Source organism: Cricetulus griseus, chromosome 5 (genome assembly GCF_003668045.3).
Source record: "Cricetulus griseus strain 17A/GY chromosome 5, alternate assembly CriGri-PICRH-1.0, whole genome shotgun sequence".
Lineage (NCBI taxonomy): Eukaryota > Metazoa > Chordata > Mammalia > Rodentia > Cricetidae > Cricetulus > Cricetulus griseus.
In genome coordinates this window covers 124,852,530-124,873,231 of record NC_048598.1, presented here as the reverse complement: position 1 = coordinate 124,873,231, position 20,702 = coordinate 124,852,530, and the positions used below count along the sequence as shown (strand labels likewise).

General features: G+C 38.3%; 1 protein-coding gene and 1 pseudogene across 10 annotated transcripts in view; both read left to right on the top strand.

Moving 5' to 3' along the window:
• Mpp5 (membrane palmitoylated protein 5) overlaps positions 1 to 20,702 on the top strand; it is an 81,723-nt gene that overhangs the window by 11,287 nt on the left and 49,734 nt on the right. For 2 of the 10 annotated variants that reach the window (XM_035444980.1, XM_027418347.2), the window contains exon 1: positions 11,577 to 11,595. The exons of the other annotated variants lie outside the window; for them this stretch is intronic. The gene's annotated coding sequence lies outside the window, so the exon portion shown is untranslated. Of the gene's footprint in view, positions 1 to 11,576; positions 11,596 to 20,702 lie in introns of those variants that run through there. 10 annotated transcript variants of the gene reach the window in all.
• On the top strand, positions 6,562 to 11,290 carry LOC100756414 (annotated as a pseudogene).

Here is a 20,702-nt window from a genome sequence, read left to right as displayed (position 1 = left end):
TCAAGTATACATGTTTCACATAATCATACATACTGTACTTTTATATGCAGTAGGTTTTGTTTATGCCAGCATCATCATGAATGTGATCCATTATAATCTTTTGGGGTCAGCATCTTAATGTAGTCTGCCTTGACTGTAAAATCTTTATGTAATGTATTACTGTACCTGTAAAGACAAGGGTGTGCTTGATTTGTCCTTTGAGCTTTGCCTACATACTTCTCCTTTTAAAAACCCACCTACTCACCTCCCCATCAATGGGGGAAATAAGACTTATGGTAAGAAACAGTTTATATTAAGTTAGTGTCTAACTTTGTTAGAATTTTCATGGATTTGGGGAATTTAAAAAATGGTGTGTGTGTGTGTGTGTTGTCATGCATGTGCCACAGGGCAAGTGTGCAGATCTGTAGACAACACTTAGGAATTGATTCTCTCTTTCTACCATATTGGCCTACCTTGTCTCTTTTCTAGAAACCATTGTAAAACCTGTGAGCATGGATTTGTGGGCTCTTGCTTTCCACTGTCCTGTGAGAGTCTGTTTGTGAGCGCTTGCTTTCTACTGTCCTGGCTACTGGAACTACTTACAATAGATATTCTAAGTTTCCCAGCTTTATTCTGCATAAAAATTGGTATGGCTGATTTAGTCTATTTTGAAATAAGCTTTGTTGACCTCTAGTTATTTTGTGTACATCTTGATAGGAATTATGCAAAACCTGAATATTTAAAATTCCATCCTCAAAAGGCTGTAGAAAGAAGATGGCTGTGGTTTGGCTCAGTGGTATGATGCCTAGAATTCACAAGGGCCCTGGATCAATACCCAGTATCACCAAACATAAACAAACAAACAAACAAACAAACAAACATTATTCCCTTGATTTACTCTTGATTCCACAGGAACTGAAGATTTATTTAATTTTGTGTGCATTGGTGTTTTGCCTGCATGTATGAGTGTTTTACCTACATGTATGTTTGTGTACCTGTGTTCTGGAAGTCAGAGGAGAGTATTGGATTCTCTGGAACTATCGTTACCAATAGTTTTAATCCACCCTGTGGCTTCTGGGAATTAAGCCTAGATTCTCTGAAATATCAGTCAGTACTTTTAACTACTGAGCGATATCTAACCCCCCCAAAGTATTATTTTTTTTACTTTATTCTTTTATATTATTTCAGAGCAATTTAAATCTATACTGTGACTAAATCTCATTGCCTTTGCTTTTTTCTAACTCTTAATTCAAGTGGTACTGTTTCTATTCCTTAAATATTACCAATTGCTTTTCTGAGTTTTTATCATTATTCTTTCTTTGGCAAATGAGGAAATTGAGACCCAAATTATTTTATCCAAAATTATTGTAAGTGACAGCAAAGATGGGAATTCATTTTAACCTTAAGCCCTGCTTTTTCTTTTGTAGTGTAGCCTGCTTGAGACTTAATTTCTTTTTGGCAAGATTAAAATAGTTTTGGAGAAAGCCATCTTCAACTTTTTACTTAGTGTTTAAAATATACTTGAGTTAGAATCTTGAGCAGATTACTAATTAAGCTCAACATGGATAGAAACAATGTCCTTTTATCTGAGTGCCTTAGTGCTTAGTGATGTAATGTGAATTGTGTTTGGTCTTTGTCCTCTGTCTTGAAGCAGAACTTTCCAATCCCTTGGAATTGCCTTGGTGATAAGAGTATCTTTTGTTGCAAAGAGGCACTTCTGTCCTGGGCCTCTAAATAGCTTCAGCTTTGGACCTGTCACTAGAAAGATCAAGGCAGGATTAGAAGTTACTTCTGTACCTCTGAGGAGCTGAGGTGGAGTGGAATCACTCACCAGTGGACAATGATTAAATCAATCATGCTGTGAAAATAAAGCTTACATTTAAAAGAAAAAAAAAAGCTCTAGTGATAGCATTCTGGGTTGGTATGTGTATCAAAGTAATGAGAGTGGTGCACCTGAGGAAGACACAGGAACCATGCCTTTTTAACCTCCAGGCTTTTCCCTGTGCATCTATCCCATTTGGATATTGTGGAGTTATATTCCTTTATGTAAATCAGAAATTGTGTGAAGAGTGCCTTCTTGAGTTCCTGAGCCATTCTAACATATTCTTAAACATGGGGAAGGAATCATGGGAACCCATAGTTAATAAATAGCTTCATGTTCAGAAGTACAAGAGACCCAGGACTTAAGGCTGGAGTCTGAAGTGGAGGCAGTCTTGAGAGCTGCAGCATTCTGTGGGGAGATGGAGGTAGATGGGAATTATATGATTCTTAGTTGCTATCTGATGAATTGGAGAATCCCTAGAAAACTTCTCAAGGTCTGAGAAAGCGACCTATACATTTGGTGTTGGGTTAGTGGGACTGGAGAGATGGCTCAGTAGTAAACAGTACTTGCTGCTCTTGCAAAGGACCTGGGTTCAGTTCCCAGGACCAATGTGGTGGTTCATAACTATTTGTAATTCTGAGGGAATCCAAGCCTCCATGAGCACCAGACATACATGTGGTCCACATACATGTATGCAGGAAAAACATACATAAAATCTAAAAAAGAGAAGTATATTATAAAAAACAGTTCAGAATGGAATACACTCTATGCTTAATCCAACTTTGACCACTTGTTTAAACTTTAACTTTATGAACTTAATATTGAAGTCTTTTCAATCCTAGTTATTCCTGATAAACTAAGAATTTGAAATTTAAAGCAATTTGGTTCATTTTTTTTTTTATTATTAACTTTGTGGATACATCTATATAGAGGCCAGAGAACAACTTCAGGTATTGTTCCTTAGGAGTTGTCCATCTTACTGTTTGAGACAATGTTTTTCCTGACCTGGGGCTCATCAAATTGCTAGTCAGCAAGCCCATGGACCTGCCTGTCTCCATCACTCCAGCATTGATATCACAAGTGTGCACTGCCAGTTTCTGCATTTTACATGGGTCCTGTTGGTCAAATTCAGGCTTGTATACTTGTTATCTCCTTAGTGGCAATTACATGGTTGGCCAGAAATTTGAAGGGGGAAGGAGTCTGTCATGTATTCCGAATTAATTTTGTCTACAGCAATATAAACTTATGGTGGTGATTAGCTCATGACTATATCTTTTTACCTTTTTGAGAGGTATCATAGTGCATGATGCACTTACATTGCTTGCACTAACTTGAAGTACTTCTGTAGACCTGTCAGACTCAGGCTTTGCTGTGACTCTGAGCAATGTAACTGATTAAAGTTGCCATGCCTCCTTATCTGTACAGTGGGAATATTAGTGCCTAATTCAGTGGGTTTATTTTGAAAGTTAACTGAGATGGTGTATCAGTAACAGGCAGGACTGGAGAGATGGCTCAGTGGTTTAGAGCACTGCCTGTTCTTCCAAAGGACCTAGGTTCAATTCCCAGCACCCACATAGCAGCTCACAACTGTCTGTAACTTCAGTTCCAGGGGATTTGATGCCCTTATACAGACACACATGCAAGCAAAACACCAATGCAAATGAAATAAAAGTAAATATTTTTTAAAAAAAAATAATAATAGGCATAGTGTCTGATAATAATTAGGTACTCCATAAATGTTAAAAAAAAAAAAGTGGGGGCTGGAGAGATGGCTCAGAGGTTAAGAGCACTAGCTGCCTTTCCAGAGGTCCTGAGTTTAGTTCCTAGCAACCACATGGTGACTCACAACCATCAGTAATGAGATCTGGTGCCCTCTTCTGGCCTGCAGGCATACATGCAGGCAGAACACTGTAAACATAATAAAGCTGGACGTTGGTGGCTCACGCCTTTAATCCCAGCACTTGGGAGGCAGAGGCAGGCGGATCTCTGTGAGTTCGAGGCCAGCCTGGTCTCCAGAGCGAGTGCCAGGATAGGCTCCAAAGCTACACAGAGAAACCCTGTCTCAAAAAACAAAAAAATTAAATAAATAGATTAAATAAATAAATAAATAATCTTTTTCAAAAATAAGTGGAAGATCGAACACAAACTAAATTTGTGATAGGAAAGGGTGGTTGAGATAAGTTGTATTTCGATACATTTTTAAATTAGTGTTGTTTTTATTTGGTTTATTTTGTTTGAAACAGTCTTATTATATGTCCCCAACTGGCTTCCAGTTTACTGTGCTTGCTGGCCTCAAATTTGGGATTTTCTTGACTCAGCTTCCTGACTACCATTATATTTAGACATATTTTAAATAGATAATTATCAATAATTTGCTTTAGTAACTTTATGGAGTATTTGAATTGGCTGTTGTAGTCCAAGTCAATGATGAGATCATTGTACTTGTACATCAGGGTCAGGTTTTTTTTTTTTTTTTTTTTTTTTTTTTTTTTTTTTTTTTTTTTTTTAATCTCCGCAGTAATAGTAAGGAAAAGTAGTTTGTTGTTCCATTTTAAACAGTCCACTTATGTCATGAATTCAAATTCTATACAGCTTTTCTCTTTGACTCTCAAACATTATTCTGAGTTTTTCTATTTGATTATATTCACTACATCTTGTTCCTCCTGTGCTAGGGATTGTACATGCTAGATGCTAGGCACACTCTTTAGCAGCAAGTTATAAGTACGGTCCCATGCCCCCTCCCACTTCCCGTTATTTATTTATTTGCTTATTAATATTGGGGGGGCAAGCTTTTAAGCCTTGGTTGGCTTGTAATTTACTATGTAGATCAGGCTGTCTTCAAACTCACAGAGATCAGTCTGCTTCTGCTTCCTGAGTGCTGAGATTCAAGGTGGCTCGTTCCATATATTTTTAAATGGGAGCACTGAAATTCAATGGTGTTTGAAAATAGCATTTGTTTATTTTTACTGGTATTATTATGTTTGTATTAGTGTAATGAATCAATTGAGCTTTGTATTTTTTCCTTTTATTCTAATTTTCTTAGGATGCTCTTTTTCTATAGTTCTCATATCAAAGTTAACAGTCAACATTGTATTGAGGTTTTGTTCTTATTTGATTCTAGGTTTTAGGTAGATTTTAGGTTTCTTAAATATAAGGGTGCAAAGCATGCCATGAGTTAATGAGTAAGCTGCATAGTGAGCTGTCTTGGCAGGGCCACCTAAGACTGTCTCAAAACAACAACAGCCAAACACAAAGGACAAGAATTCTACCTTAGTCATCTTTCTTGTCAGTGACTAAGTGTTTTGTACCAACTGAGTACTTAACATTCTTGAATAAAAGTGTAGCTAGCCCCCTTTAACTATAGGATTAACAGTGTAGTGATCTTCTGTATTGACCTGCTAAGAATGTTTCATAGACTAGACCCATGCTGTCTCCTCTAAGACTATGCAGACTCAGTATTATTTGTACTCTTGGCAGTACTGTGGTACCAAAAGTTCATTGTATTCTAGCTTAGTGACTTATGTGTTCTCCATCTTCCTTGCCAAGATTCTTTTCCTGTTCTGGTGACACATCCTCACTTATTGTCTTGAAAATACTGTTACTATTTCTTCAGTCTAACCTTACAGATTAGTCTGGCTGTGTCTTTATTCATTTTCATTTTGGTTAATCCTGGCCTTGTAATTCTAAAATGGCTATTTGGTATTTCTTCATTGACAAAGCAATACCCTCTTCTCCCACTATTTTTAATTTGTATAGCAGCCAGCCACCTAGATAGAAGTAATCATCTACTAATTTGTTGACCTTTGAAATTTTTTTCCTCTAGGAGGCTGTAAGTCACTCAGTGTTAGAAGTTGAAATATCTTGTAATGCAGTTTTAGAGACCTAAAACTTTATGTAAGCATGTGTTAAGGAAAATGATTGGAGGGAATGGAGAGAATCTATAGTGAATGCATTCAGAGCGAAGCAATAGCCATATGAATTTAATAACTAGAATTCTCTGAATAGTTGTCATTGTACTTTAAAAAATTCATTATTATTGTATGTGTATATATGGTGTGTGTGCGTGCGTGTGTGTGTGTGTGTGTGTGTGTGTGTGTGTGTGTGTGTGTGTGTGTTGTGTACAGGTGGATGTGTACTGTGGCATGCATGTGGAGGTCAAAGTTCTCTCCTTACACCGTAGGTTCAGGAATCAAATGCAGTTGATCAGGCTTGCATGGAAAGTGCTTATACCTGTTGAACTGTTTCTCTGTTCGTTGTTACTATAAGTTACTAATATGATAATAGAATGCAGTCAGAAGTTATGGATCTGACTATTTTTATTATTTTTCTAGTTCCAGGAATCAAACCCAAAGTCTCACACATAGTAGGAAATTGCTCTGTCTGTAAGCCACATCCACAGCCTGATACATTTTAAAGTGTTGGTGGTCCCCTTGAAATTTAAAACTTCTATGCTTGGTTTTTAAAAAGTAATACTAGCTTTGAAATTACAAAGGCAAAAGAGATTCAGTTCCTAGACCCCAGTGACTTACAGCTGTCTTAAATCTGGTTTGAAGGCATTCATTATCCTTTTAGGGCACCAGGCACACTTATACATACATTCAGGCAAAACATTCATTCACATAAAAATGAATCTTTTTAAAAAGTTGTGTGCTGGGCATTGGTGGCACATGCCTTTAATCCCAGCACTGGGAAGGCAGAGGCAGGAGGATCTCTGTAAGTTGAAGCCAGCCTGGTCTACAGAGCAAGTTCCAGGACAATCTTTAAAGCAATACAGAGAAACCCTGTTTCAAAAAACAAAAACAAAACCCCCCAAAGTAACAACAAAAAAAGTTGTGTATGTTTCCCAGTTTTGGTAATAACTTCATAAACTGTTTCTGTGTATTTGCAAAAGTGAATGGTTCACAAATGCTATTTTGAAACTTAGTTTTTCACACATCTTTGCATCTTATCGCCTCATATAGATCTTTATGCTAAAATACCCAAATTAAACAAAAAGTAAATATCTGGAGGTATAGCTCAGGAGTAGTCAGCCTAGGTAGGGAGGCAGAAAGAAAATTAATAGTATGTCTTACATATTATATCAAAATTATAACCACTTCAGTATCTATTAAATATAAAATAATAAAGACACTTTAATTTTTTAAATAATGATCTTTAAAATCCAGTGTGTATTTTATACTGATAGTACATCTTAATTAGATTACTAATATTTCATTAGTAGCTCTCATGCACTACATAACAATTTTTGCTTATCAGAGGACCATATATTAGGTAATGGTCCCATAAGGTTATAATGGAGTTGAAAAATTGGTGTCATCTAGTGATACTATAACACAGCAGAACTTCCTATGTGTGTGTGGTGATGCTACTGTAAACAAACCTGCTACAGTACTAGCCATATAAAAGCATTCAGCAATGTAGTCAGTCACATACAGGAGTAAATGACTGCTACTGGTTTATGTATTTGATAAACTATATTGTGCTTTAATATTTTAGTATGCATTCTTTTACAAAAACATTTACAGTAAAACGTCTTTTTTGTTTTTGTTTTTGTTTTTTTTTTTTTAAAGCAGCATCAGCCTTAGACATCATATCTTTACCCTATGCTTTGATTGGATCAAATGTCAGCATTGAATTGGCTTAAACTAAGTTTGTGTACCTGCTCGCTGATGTACATTGCAATAATCTGCTTACTGATTCCCTTCTTAGAACCTATCAGGCTCATTATCTGAGGCATGACTGTGGTTGACTTGCCTTTAAATTTTATTAAATTCATAGTTTAAAATGTAGAATAACGACCCAAAATGGCACCAGAACCAGTGGCAGGTTGAGTCTGCTGGCCCTATCTGGAGCCAGTGTACAGCCTCTAGTCCCTTTCTGGACATGGAAAATGTGGAGGTGCGCTTCACTCATCTCTTGCAGCCCATCTGGGGTCTCACTAAGAACTGGGAGGAGCTGGACCAGATCTGTATTTCTTTGTTGAAGGTAAAACCACTATGGACTTCATTGAGGCAGCACTGTTGATCCAGGGCTCAGCTTGTGTGTACAGCAAAAAGGTGGAGTACCTCTACTCGCTGGTCTATCAGGCTCTCGATTTTATTTCTGGCAAGAGGCAAGCCAAGCAGCTCTCTTTAGTATAGGAAGATGGGAGCAACAGGGCTGTCAACTCAGGAACTCCCTATGAAACAGAGGATGAGCTCCTGTCAATGGATGACTTCCCTGACTCCCAGGCTAATGTGGATCTAAAAAATGACCAGGCATCCAGTGAGCTGCTTATCATAACCCTTCTGCCCATGGCCCTGGTGGCCCCTGATGAAGTGGAAAAGAACAACAGCCCCTTGTGTAGTTGTCAGGGTGAGGTCTTGGCCAGTCTGAAGGATTTTAGGATGAACACATGTACCCCCAACCCCAGAGGTTACTTTATGTTGGATCCAGTGGGAATGTGTCCTGTGGAGCCTGCAGGTGTGTGCCCCATGCCAAGGAGCCAGAAAGATACTGAGGGTGCTGAGGAGCAGCCAATGGAAGCCTCTAGGAATAGGAGTCCTGTTCCTGTATTAGTAACCCCTAAGAGCCAGAAGGCCCAGTGCTTAGCAATGGAGATGAGGATGCAGAAGATGTAGCAGAGCTCCCAGAGGTGGCTCTAGAGCCTGTAGAGCGCAGGACCTCACAGCAGAGTACCCCACCTTGCCAAGGAGATACATGCTGCAGGAGCACCAAGGGGCCCTGGAGCCTGCCTCTCAGCTACAGGAAATCCCAGACCCCTGGCAGAGCCTGGACCTTTTTGACTCCTTGGACTCTAAGCTCTTCCAGAAAGGGAAACCCAATTCTGTGCCACCCCGTGTGGAAGAGCCTCCAGGACAGAAGCACAAGAGGAAGGGTGCTGCCAAGCTGCAGGATTTCCACCAGTGGTACCTGGCTGCCTATGCTGACCATGCTGACAGCAGGAGGCCTCAGCAGAAGGGCCTGACCTTTGCAGACATGGAAGTGCTGTACTGGAAACATGTAAAGGAACAGCTAGAGAAGTTTCAGAGATGTAAGATGACTGAGAGATGGATGCCCAGGGCCAAGGAAGATCTGTGGCCTGTAGAGGAGGAACGCTTGGAAGATTCCCTAGAAGACCTAGGGGTAGCAGATGACTTTCTGGAGCCCGAAGATTATGCAGAGCCTGAGGGGGTGGTGCCTGGGAAAGCTGCTGACCTAGATGCAGAGGCTATGCCAGAGTCCCTGAGATAAGAGGAGCTGGTCCGAAAAATGTGTAACTCTTCATTGCCACTTCCCAGAAGTTTGTCCAGGAGACATAGCTGAGCCAATGCATCAGGGACTGGAAAGATACTATCCAGCCCCTGCTCCAGGAGCAGGAGTAGCATGTGCCCTTTGATACACACACCGGTGGCTACCAGCTGGTTTCAAGGTTGCACCAGCTCAATGAGTGGTGCCCCTTTGCAGAGCTTGTAGCTGGGCAGCCTGCTTTAAGGTGTGCTGCTCCATGTTGGCCTCCTTTCAACTGGCTAATGACTATATGGTGGAGATCACCTAGCAGCCAGGACTGGAGGATGCTGTGGATACCATGTCTCTGAGACTGCTCACACACCAGTGAGCCCATACACGTTTCCAGACCTATGCCGCGCCCTCCATGACCTAGCCTTGAGTGAAGAGCACTGAGGCAGGGTGGAAGAGTTTCGCTTCCTGGGATCCAGAGGACTGGAGGTTTGAACTGAGAGAGCCTGGGCCAAACTCTGGGCCCTAGAGCCTATAGCACCATGGATGTGAAGCTCCTGGAAAAGAATAGACAAGGTGCCTGGGCCTCCACTGCTGCGGAAACTTGTCACCCCACATCCAAGCAGGTTAGCCAGCTGCCAGTACTGGCTTATCTGAACTCAGAACTGCTCTGCCTCAAGCCATATAAGCATCAGCCTAGGCAACATCAAATGTCCATAGCTGGCTTGCTCCATACCTGTCACTCCTAGTTCTTTAACTGGGGAGTTTCAGCCTCATTAACGCAATGTATGGATAACCTGCACCTCAACTGCCAGGCTTCCCCTCTGGATGCCTGGAAGCATTCAGAATATGCTTTGCCTGGGCACCAGAGCACATGTGTCTGTTTACAATTAAAAAATTTTTTTAAGGAAAAGAAATGTAGAATAACATGCCTGAATTGCTCCAGAATATTTAGAAGTTTTATAATATCAGTTATTAAATTAATTAAAATTAAATTTAAAATTTTGTTCTTCAGTTATTCTGGTCACATTTCAAGTTGAAATGTATTTACCTGTGGCAAGTAGCTATAGCATTATAACTTAAAGTTTGTGGTATCCCATTATATAGATTTCTCTATAATTTATTTGTTCAATTTCCTATTAGATTATTTTTTATAATTTATTTATTTAGTTTCCTATTGGTGAAGTGTTATCTCTTAAAGTTACAATGGTATAGGATTAAAGTTACAATGGTATAGTGGCTATCCTTATGGAAATACATTATATAGGAATGGTTTATAAATTAATAAATAAGTTATTTTACTTTTTGGTAGAAATTTCCCTTCAAAAATATTAAGTAGCATCAATAATACATAGTCTATTTCAATATGTAGGTCCCAACACTGAACATTATTGGCAGTTATACCAAAAATACAGATAACCTTTGGGAAAGTAAAACTTTTTACAAATTTATATCACCTTTTAAAAAGCAAATTAAATTAATTTAAATGATTTTTGTTTTTATTTACGTGTATGCTGTTTGTATGAATGTATGCCATGGAGGCCAGAAGAGGGCATTGTAACCCCTAGAGTTGTAGTTACAGGAATTGCCTGATGTGTGTCCTGGTAACTAAACTTGGATCTCAGGTAAGAGCAAGAAGCACTCTTAATGGCAACACCACCCTTCGGGCCTCTCCTAATTTATTTTGAAAGTTAGCAGACAAGTAATGGGTTTCATAATGACATTTTCATGCAAACACTCCATATTTCCTTTGCATTCTTGTTCATCTGCCTCCCCTACTACCTTCTCCCATCTCTAGTGCCTCTTCTCTACTTACATCACTTTTTTACTTACATGGTTGGGGAAAAAAAAGGGGATCTTTCTGTAAATTTTCCCATGAAAGGAACAACGAAAAGCCGAAAGTCACTGGAAACTGGAAATGTAGTTCAGTGGTATAGCCAACTCAAGCTGTGAGGAAAATTCCCCAGGGTGAGGATGAAGAGTTAGCAGTGGCTCTGATTGCTGTGTACTTACAGATGATAGTTCTATTAGAATCCATGCAATGGATTGCAAAATCAAGTCCAGGAATAGAAGAAAATTTAATGAAAGTTCACAAAGAAGGAATGGTGAAACATCCTAAGCATAGCAACAGCTGAAAGCCTGTTGAACAAAGGAACAAGTTACTAGGATTTACCTACAGCTATAGTAGTACTAGTGGGGCCACTTGGTAACCGTGGCCTAAATGGAATGCAACCCTTGCATGACCACAGGAGGAAGCTGGAGAAATAAAGAACCAAACCATTCTTTGCTTGTTTCTAGTGGGTAATACTTACTGGCAACACCGTGGAGGATTGGAGGACAAGAAAACATATGATAATGAAGTCAGTCTTCGAGAACCTGGAACAAATGGAAGAGAGTGATGAGTAGATCTGGGCAGGAGAAAAAAATACCCCAAAATAAGCATGAGTAAACCTTCTAAAAATACTTTAAAACTTGACCGTAAGGGCTGAAGAGCTGGCTCAGAGGTTAAGAGAACTAGCTGCTTTTCCTAGAGGACTCAGGTTCAAGCCTCAGCAAGCCTCATGTGTAACTCCAAGGTATCTGATGCTCCCTTCCTGACTCCATGGGTACTAAGTACACACTCAGTACAAGCATGTAATGCAGGCAGAAGACTCATAAAACTAAATCTTTTTTTAAGATTTGATTATAATGGGGGTGGTAGAAATATACTGTATACATGTATGAAAATTTCATAATGAAACCATTATTTTAGATAGTTCATAATTCCTAATATAAAAAGGAGGAAATACTTGATCATTAAATCAACCACTAATAGGTCCTTCTGGGTCTTGAGCTGTTCTAGCACAGTATTGATAAGATTTGACAAGAATAAGTACAGGAGTAGGCATGGATGCATAAATTTGCATGGTTTCAGACAGCTGCCTTGATATTGTTAACTCTAATAACAAATAGTTCGTGGCTAAATGTGGTAGTACACACCTTTAATCTCAGCACTCAGGAGGCAGAGGCAGGTGGTTCTCTGGTCTACATAGCAAGTTCTAGGACTGCCAGAGTTACAGAGAGCCTGTTTGGAACAACAACAAAGTTCATACTATTTTGTTTTTCCCTTTATTAAAAATATGATTTGATTGCTTTTAAGTTTTATCATTGTCATAAATGGTATCCTATTTGTGTATAGCACTCTTTGCTGGGAACTGAGGCCTGTGTATGTTAGTTACACATGCTACTATTGACCCTTAGCTACCCTTTAATTCTATGCACACTGATTCTATTTGCTGTAGTATTTTTTACTATAGCCCAATCTGAATGCAAATAAAAACAATGAACTGTCTTTTAATAAGGGGTGTGGGGAATAGAGTTACTCTTATGAATACTTAACCATCTGTTAGATGTTATTCTAATTCCTATCACTTTAGAAATTTTGTTGATACTTTTACACATTAAGGCTCTGTTACCTAAGGCTCTTAAACCTGATATTTCTGTCTTTGTTCTACCAGAATATATAGTTCTAGTCTTGGAAACAATGTCCTCAGGAGAGGTATTAGAAAAATAACCATTTCTCCTTATTCCACTCCTGCGATACTGAGTGGAATAAGCATCACTCTTCATTACTTTAAAGGAAAATATATATTCAGTATCACTCTTCATTACTTTAAAGGAAAATATATACTCAGTGGAAGAAGAATGGTCATAACTTAACTCCATAGGCATGACTTTGATAAATGGTAGTCTGTCTTTAAAATGAATTTTATTTAGGTTTAAGGGCCATCTTGCCATTTGCTGGCAGTCCATGTTGATTTACTTATGTTTGTAAAATTATGAATGAGGACGTTCATGTCTCCCTCCCAAATAAAAGTAGTTATTTCAAGCCAAAGATACGCATTGAGAAGATTTTTATTGATATGTAGCACAGTATGTATAGTCTCCCTTATCCTTATGAAACATATACTAGCATCTCCAGTGATGTCTGAAGAAGTTGAGTATAGTACCACACCCTGTAAATGCTGAGTTTTTTTTTAATATGTAAAACATGCTTATAGTGAAGTTTAGTTCATAAATTAGGGACAGTAAGAAATTAATAATGGTAAAACAATTATATAGCACAACATAAAATTCTAAAAGTTTTGTGAATAGTCTTTCCTTCCTCTGGTTTTCACTACATTTTACTCTTGTTCACTGAAACAGGAAAGCAGACTGGAGCTCCATAATGTACCTAAGGAGGACTATTGTATTGCACACAGTATGAATTCATCAGATACAAATTAGGCATTAATTCCCATGACAAAGCTGGAAATCTGCTTGGTTTAATGTGACAGTAAATATTCTGATTTCAAGGTAGAAAGTGCATGGTGCCTCAAAGGCATAGAGAACTGGTGAATTTAGGGAAATTTCATAAGACACTCAGTGGAGAGGAAAACTTCACAGATTGAAAAATTAGACAGTAATTGTTTCTGTGGGTGTGAGAAACAGTATGTTGGTAATGTGGAGGTGGGAAGTTATAAGGTTTACATGGGAAATATTAGTTTGATTTGGGAGCTTAGGGGAAGGAGACATAAAGTGGGGAAAGTATAAGTCAAGAGAAGTTATGGAAGTGTCAGGCTAAGGAATTTCAAATTTCAATCATCCCGCAGGATGATTGGTAAAGTGTCCTGGAATCAGACTTCAGGCACAGACAATTTTGTACCTTGCTAAAGTAAGGCACAGCATTCAATAAGGAGACTGCTGTGAGGTTTAAATTAGATTATGCATGCCACGCACGTACTGAGCCCAGTCCTTGAATGTTGCATAGTTAACCCTCAGTACACAGTAGTTTTAAAAAGGAAAGAGGCAACAAAAACTTCTAAAGGAGCACTGTCATGGTAATAGGGATTCTTTCAGGAAAGTTAATCTGGCATCACTGTGAGAAATGATCCACAAAAAGCAAGACTGAAGTTGAATTAGGGAGCTCAGAAAAACCCATGCAGGAGACAATGGAGTGGCATGGGAAGAGAGGAGCTGGGATGTGTGTGAAATGTCACAGACTTAAAATTGATGTAACTAGTTATATTTAGGAATATTACAGATATGATTTGCAAGCTGCTTAAATTTTAAAACAGGAGGATAGCTAGTTGAACAGAGGCTGGTTTGTTAGATTTTTAGCATATTTGTAGAGCAGCGCATTAATATTTTATTATTGAACAATTTGGTTAAGACAAGTGGCTCACCTTGGCACCACATGTTCAAATTGGAAGATGATAGGATAGAGTAATTTTTTTAATGTCAGATGAATTGGAAACTGGAATATTGGTAGCTTAGTTTCATTCTTCATGTGTGGCAGAGGAGGAATCACATTTCTAACATTTCCCCACAGGACTGCCCCTGCACCGAAGTCTAGTTTTTAGGAACTTGAGCAATAAATGTTAATGCAATTAGATGGTAAAATAAAATTGTGATCCATTAACAAAGTATGAAGCAGTCAGTTGAGGGAACATGTTAATTTTCTCTGACCAGTTTTTAAAGACTTGCAAAGTAAGTGTGTGACTTTTCAAGGAAGCATGGAGTCTGCAGGGTAGGTACTATTCTTCAGAAACAGCACTGTGGATCCACTGGAATGTTCGCCTATTTGGATTTTAGTTTCTGTATTGTTATTTCTAGCTATGTGATTTGACTATTCAGTGCCTGTATATTTGGGAAAGGGGGTGGGTATCTGATTTGCCTACTTTTTAGGGAATTTTGAGGTAAGACTAAGAAATGTACTTGCCAGCCAGGAAGCTCAGGGGTACAGTCACTTGCTGCACAAACCTGGCAGTCTTAATGCTTTCCTGAAACCCATGTAAGGGTTTTTTGTGACCTCCACTGGGTGTGGCATGCACTGCCCCCACACATACACAAATAGTAATGAAAACTGTAAACAATCTAGATGTAAGATGTGAATGCTTACATTACAAGTGCTTTATCTGACAATTAATAGTGTGCTAAAACTACTATTTTGGTTTTTTTGTTTCCTTGTTTGTTTTTAATTTTAGTGTGCACATAGGAGGGAGAGGATGGGTAGAGGAAGCTATCTATCCAGTCCTGGCCTTCAGTCTCTGTGGTTTGAGCAGCAATAAGAATTGTGGAGTAAAGTCTCTCCAAATAAAAATGGGGGGAGAGGGCAGGAGCACTGTCAGAAAACTGAGGTAACTGGACAAATATGGTCAGTGCTGGGAAGTGTGCAGGTGGGAGGCCATTTAATAACATTTTTTTAGCATCTTGGCAGTCATAGTGACAGTGACCTTGAAGGAGGGGCCTCCTCCAGTGCTCTTGAAGATCAGTAGTAAATTCCATATCTTGCAGCAGTGAGTCCTTCATCATAGAACATTTCTGATCCTTAAGCATTAGCCTATTCATGAAAAATCTTGACTGGTCTTTGCCAACCAGAATACCAGCCTCAGCTAGCCTGATACTAAGAAATACTTTGTGGGAAAAGCAGTGCAGATCTGTAAAGGCTGTATCATATAATAAGTCCTGTTTGTTATGAAGTTGTTGATGTAGGCATTAGAAATTAACTCTTTGAATTTGTTTTTTAAAATTTATTCTCAGACTGGTACAGGAAGTAGAAGAATATGAGCAATACTTTAAAAGTAGAATTTGTCATCTTCTTTCCAATATTTAAGCCACCCCCACCCTTCCTCATGGATAGGGGAAGGGGAATGGCCATATTTTAAAGTTCTGTATAACTCCCAGGTCCAATTAGTATACTTAAGTATTTTAGAATTATATTTGAATCCCCATCTCAAAATCCTATCAAATATCCTTTGAAATAGCCATTCTTTTAAATTACCCTTTTTTGTTCCTCTGCTCCTTTACTCTCCCCTGTGTGAAGTATTAAATATTTTTATTGGCTACTCTACTTTTATTTGCCTGCACTCTACTATAGTTACAGAATAGCTGTAGCTTCCTAAAAAGTCATTTTATTCCTTGCTTGGGTATCAGTAGTCTCTTGGTGCTTACAAAAGAAAATTTAAACAGTTTAACTTAGTATTCAGTAATAACTGCTTTTATCTTGTCTTTATACGGCTGTGTTCTAGACTGTTTATATATTTTTTATTGGTAGCCATATACAGAAAGAACATTTTATGATTCATTTTAAACTAAGTGCATAAAAATCAATTTTTAGCCAACTTGAAAATTGCATAAAATACCTTTCCTTCTTGTATGTTTTTGTTTGTTTGTTTGTTTGTTTGTTTTTTGGTGTTTTGAGACAGGGTTTCTCTGTGTAGCTTTGGAGCCTATCCTGGCACTTGCTCTGGAAACCAGGCTGGCCTTGAACTCACAGAAATCCGCCTGCCTCTGCCTCCCGAGTGCAGGGATTAAAGGCGTGCACCACCATTGCCGGGCTCTAGTAGTTTTTTAAAAACCTTTTTGGACACATTTACTCTTTTATTATGTAGGAGTTGAAGTGATAATGGGGCAACCAACCATTTGATACTTTTGATACTGTTTGGCTCCTAACTAATTCTTTCGCTGAGTGTGAGGTCTGAGTTATCTGAGTTATCTCCAAAAGCCTTAAACTTTGTGCTTGTTTGTTTGTTGCCCTGACTGGCCTGGAACCCACAGAGACCCATCTGCCTCTGTCTCTGAACACTGGAAATAAAGGCATGCACAAACCATACCCAACTAGTAGCTCTCTTACACTCAAAAATGTGACAATCTAGATATCTTTAAATTTCCCTACAATAGTAGGTTTTGGGACTCAGAGTAAATAACCACTGATTAAGAACTGGCATCCAGGGGCTGAAGAGATGGTCAGCAGTTGGGAGCACTGGCTGCTCTTTCAGAAGACCTGGGTTTGATTCCCAACACTGGCATGGCAGTTAGCAACTGCCTGTAACTCCATTTCCAGGGGATCTAATGCGCTCTTCTGATTTCCATGTATACTGTGTGCAGGTAATGCACAGGTACACATGGAGACAAAACATCTATACAAAATTTTAAAAACTAGCATCCAAAATTGCTTTGGAAGAGCTGAGGTGATATTTCGGAATAATTTTTAAACTTATATATTAATTGTATAAAATAATTTTTGTTTTAAATTACATTTTATATATTTATTATGGGTGCAGATGACCATTTAAACAATATTAATTCTGCCAGTCCATGAACATAGGATGTCTTTTAAGTCCTTGAGTTATTTCTAAGTAATTTACTGCTAATACTAGTGTGAATGAGTTTCTTTTCCTGATTTCTCTCTTGGCAAAGTCCTTATATATGTGTAAGAAAACTTGATTTTTGTATGTTGATTTTTATGTCCTGCTCCTTGTATATATAGGTCTTAAGGTCTTTTGGCAGAATGTGTAGTATCTTCTGAATATAGGGCCATACTTTTTTCAAATAGGGGTAGTCCCTTTTCTCTTACTCTCACCTTATTGCTCTGGCTAAAACTTCAAATAGTTTATTGACCAGCTTCTTAATACTGTGTGTTGCAACCCCATTTGAAGTTATGAATGTGAAGGTTCATGAAAAATTTGGCATCAGTAGATGGTTTCGGAATGTGCAGTGATCAAAAATTAATTTACAAGCCAATGTTAAACTCAAGGTGTTCCTAGCAGGGCTGGCCTATATTGCATTGTGTGTCTTCACTGCAGCCTGTGATATAAATATACAATATTGTGTGCCAACGTACCTCACAACATTAATGAATACCTAAAGCACCTTAGCTCAAACTTGAGACTATTGTTTGTTATATATTCTAGAGTTCTTACTGTACATACAAAAGGTTTTACCCTTGAACAGAATAGTTTAATAGTAGAAAACAAAGACCTTAGTATTATCCTACTGCCATTCCTCAGCATGTAAGTATATAAAATAGGCATACAAATTAAATCTTTACTGGTAAAAAATCATGTTTATTTAAAAAATGATTCTTGAATATACATATAATTTTACCAATTATTAAAGATAAAAGAGATGGAATACTCATTTTTAATGTAAGGAATTAAATCTTTTTAAAAGGATTTCATTGTGTGTGTGTGTGTGTGTGTGTGTGTGTGTGTGTGTGTGTGTGTGTGTGTGTATCCATCAGTATCTTGGTATGTACCAGTGGGTACACATGCCTGTGGAAGCCAGAAGTATCAGATACCCTGGAGTTTACATTACACCATTTGCATGCCACCAAACTTGAGTGCTGGGAATCCAACTCCTGTCCTCAGCAGAAACAGCAAGCATTCTTAAATAATCTGTCCTGAAACTTGCTGACTAAAAAACCCCAAGAATGAAATCTTAGCTGAATATATTTATACTGTAGGATGTAGAACATGTTTAGCAGTTTTCAGAATTAACCAATATTTTGACTTTATATTTTTAGCTCCTTTGAGATTTAAAAATGTTATGTATGTGAATGTTTTACTGGCATGTATGTGATGTATACCACGTGCATGCAGTATTTTGACTTTATAATCATTAATACCAGAAATGCCACTTTTACATAAACTCAGAGTACAAAGTGGTAGAAGTATATTTAGAACCATTTTTACAAGCTGGAAATTATATCCTATTCTCAAACCAAAATTAGTCATATGATTCTTTTATTATTTATTATTTTGTATATGATATGTGCTGGTGCCTGTAAATGCTGGAGAGGACATCAGGTCCATTGGATCTGGAGTTAGAGGTGGTTGTAAGCTACCTGATGTGGGCGCTGGGAACTGAGCTTAGTCCTCTGCAAGAGCAGTATGTACTCTAACAACTGAGCCATCACTCAATGTCTTTTGAAGCTTAAGTTAGCAATTCAAGCAGCAAGTTGTATTTTGTTTGTATTTTAACCTTTATTTTTATTTTGTTTGTGTGGGTGTTTGACATGCCTGTGTCTCTGGACACTACATGTATGCAGTCCTGTGGAAGTCAAAAGAAAGCATCTGTTCCCCCGTCACTAGAGTTGAGCTGCAGGTGTGCACTGGACATAGAGCCTAGATCCTCTGCAGAGCAGCCAGTACTTGTAACCACACAGCCATCATCTATCTCTCCAGCCCCAACAGCAGTTTTTAAAATCAAATATACTAACAATACAATCCAGGGATATTCTAATTTGATACTTACACTGAGGAATGATGGCAGGAAAATATTACAATTTAATCATTGTTTGTATAAACAAAAACTGGATATGTACAATGAAAAACATTAATATCTTCAGGCAGCTCCAGCTATGCCTGCTTTGAGCCTAGTCACTACCACACATTGTTTTTTGTGTGCGCTAGTGTTCATTGCACAGATGTATGGATGCTGGAGGATGTCCTGCTTTTATTCCTTTGAGATGAGTTTTTCACTGAACCTATTGCTTGCTTGTTTTTTGTTTGTCTGGTCTGTCTGCCACAGGGAACCCAGTGGCCCTCTCCATGCTCCCCATCACTGAGGTTACAGGCAAATGCAGCCATACCTAGCTTTTGTGTAGGTGTCTGACATCTAAAGTCTTTATGCTTGTGCAGCAAGAACTCTTTCTCACACACTAAGCCATCTCCCCAGCCTTAGGTGGAGGTTTTTATCTCCGCTATTCTTTTGAGTTAAAGTATTCACTGACTTTTGAGCCAGCATAGGTTGTGTGCAGTGCAGCTTGTTGCTTTTTCTGAACTAAGCTATGGGTATAGTTCAGCAACAGAACATTTATATAATGTATGCACTGTTGTGCTTGGACCCATCTCCATAAAACAAGTAGCAGGATTAGGAACCAATAACAGTGAACACAGTGCAGAAATAAAATAAAAACCAAGAACCAACTATAGCATCTACAGCTCTAACAACAGCAGGAATTGTGTGGTCATAATAAAAACTAAAAACTTCAAAGATGTAAAGGAAAGCAACAATTAACAGAAAATGGAAAATGTAAAGCGAAAGAAAGTTGAATATCAAAATGTGAAAAGGGAGAAGGCAGGAGAAAGGAGAAAAAGGTTGTAATTTTAGAAAGGGGGGAGAATAAAAGATGGAATGGATAAAAGAATTAAGAAGAGAAAAGGTGACAACAAAACCCTGGATAATGAGCATGTATATATAGCAATGTATGTATGTACATACACATGTAGTGAAATTGTGAACTTATGTACTATGAGCAAATACTAAAAGAGAAGGAGAGGCAGATTTTTTTTTTTTTAAATGTATTGTTTCTGCTTAAATGGCTATGCAGGCGGGAGTGGCTGTTCTCTGCTTCTGCCAGTCTACACTTTCTGTGCTTTCTTTGACTATGAGCTCTCTGGAAAAGGCCTGCCAATGGGTCAGTAGAATGGTCAGCATCAGAGTGGGTTGAGTTTTCCTTGTGGCTAATACCAAGTAGTGCCAAACTCAAGTTCCCTTGGCTGTAAGTTTACCCTGAACAGATTAACTTGATTTATTTCAGGGCTGTTAACACCAGAGCTTTCCTGAACTCCTGGATCTCAGGCTCCCCTTTGAAGTCCATACAGAGCATTCCTTCTGTTGCTCCCCTCACTGCATAGTTGTTTTCTGGCTGGTTCCGTTGTGTCACTGAGAAGCTGTACTGCCGTTTGCAGCTTATCTGCCATATGTTCTCTCAGTTCTCTGGTAGCACAGTTCCCTGAGAATGAATTTTTTAAACACTACTTTCTTTAAATTATTAAATTTATAGTTTATAGTTTCATATACTTTGGGGACACAAAGTAACCATTATTATGAATGTAGAATGGAATGATCAAGCTAAATAATATGCACATTTCTCAAA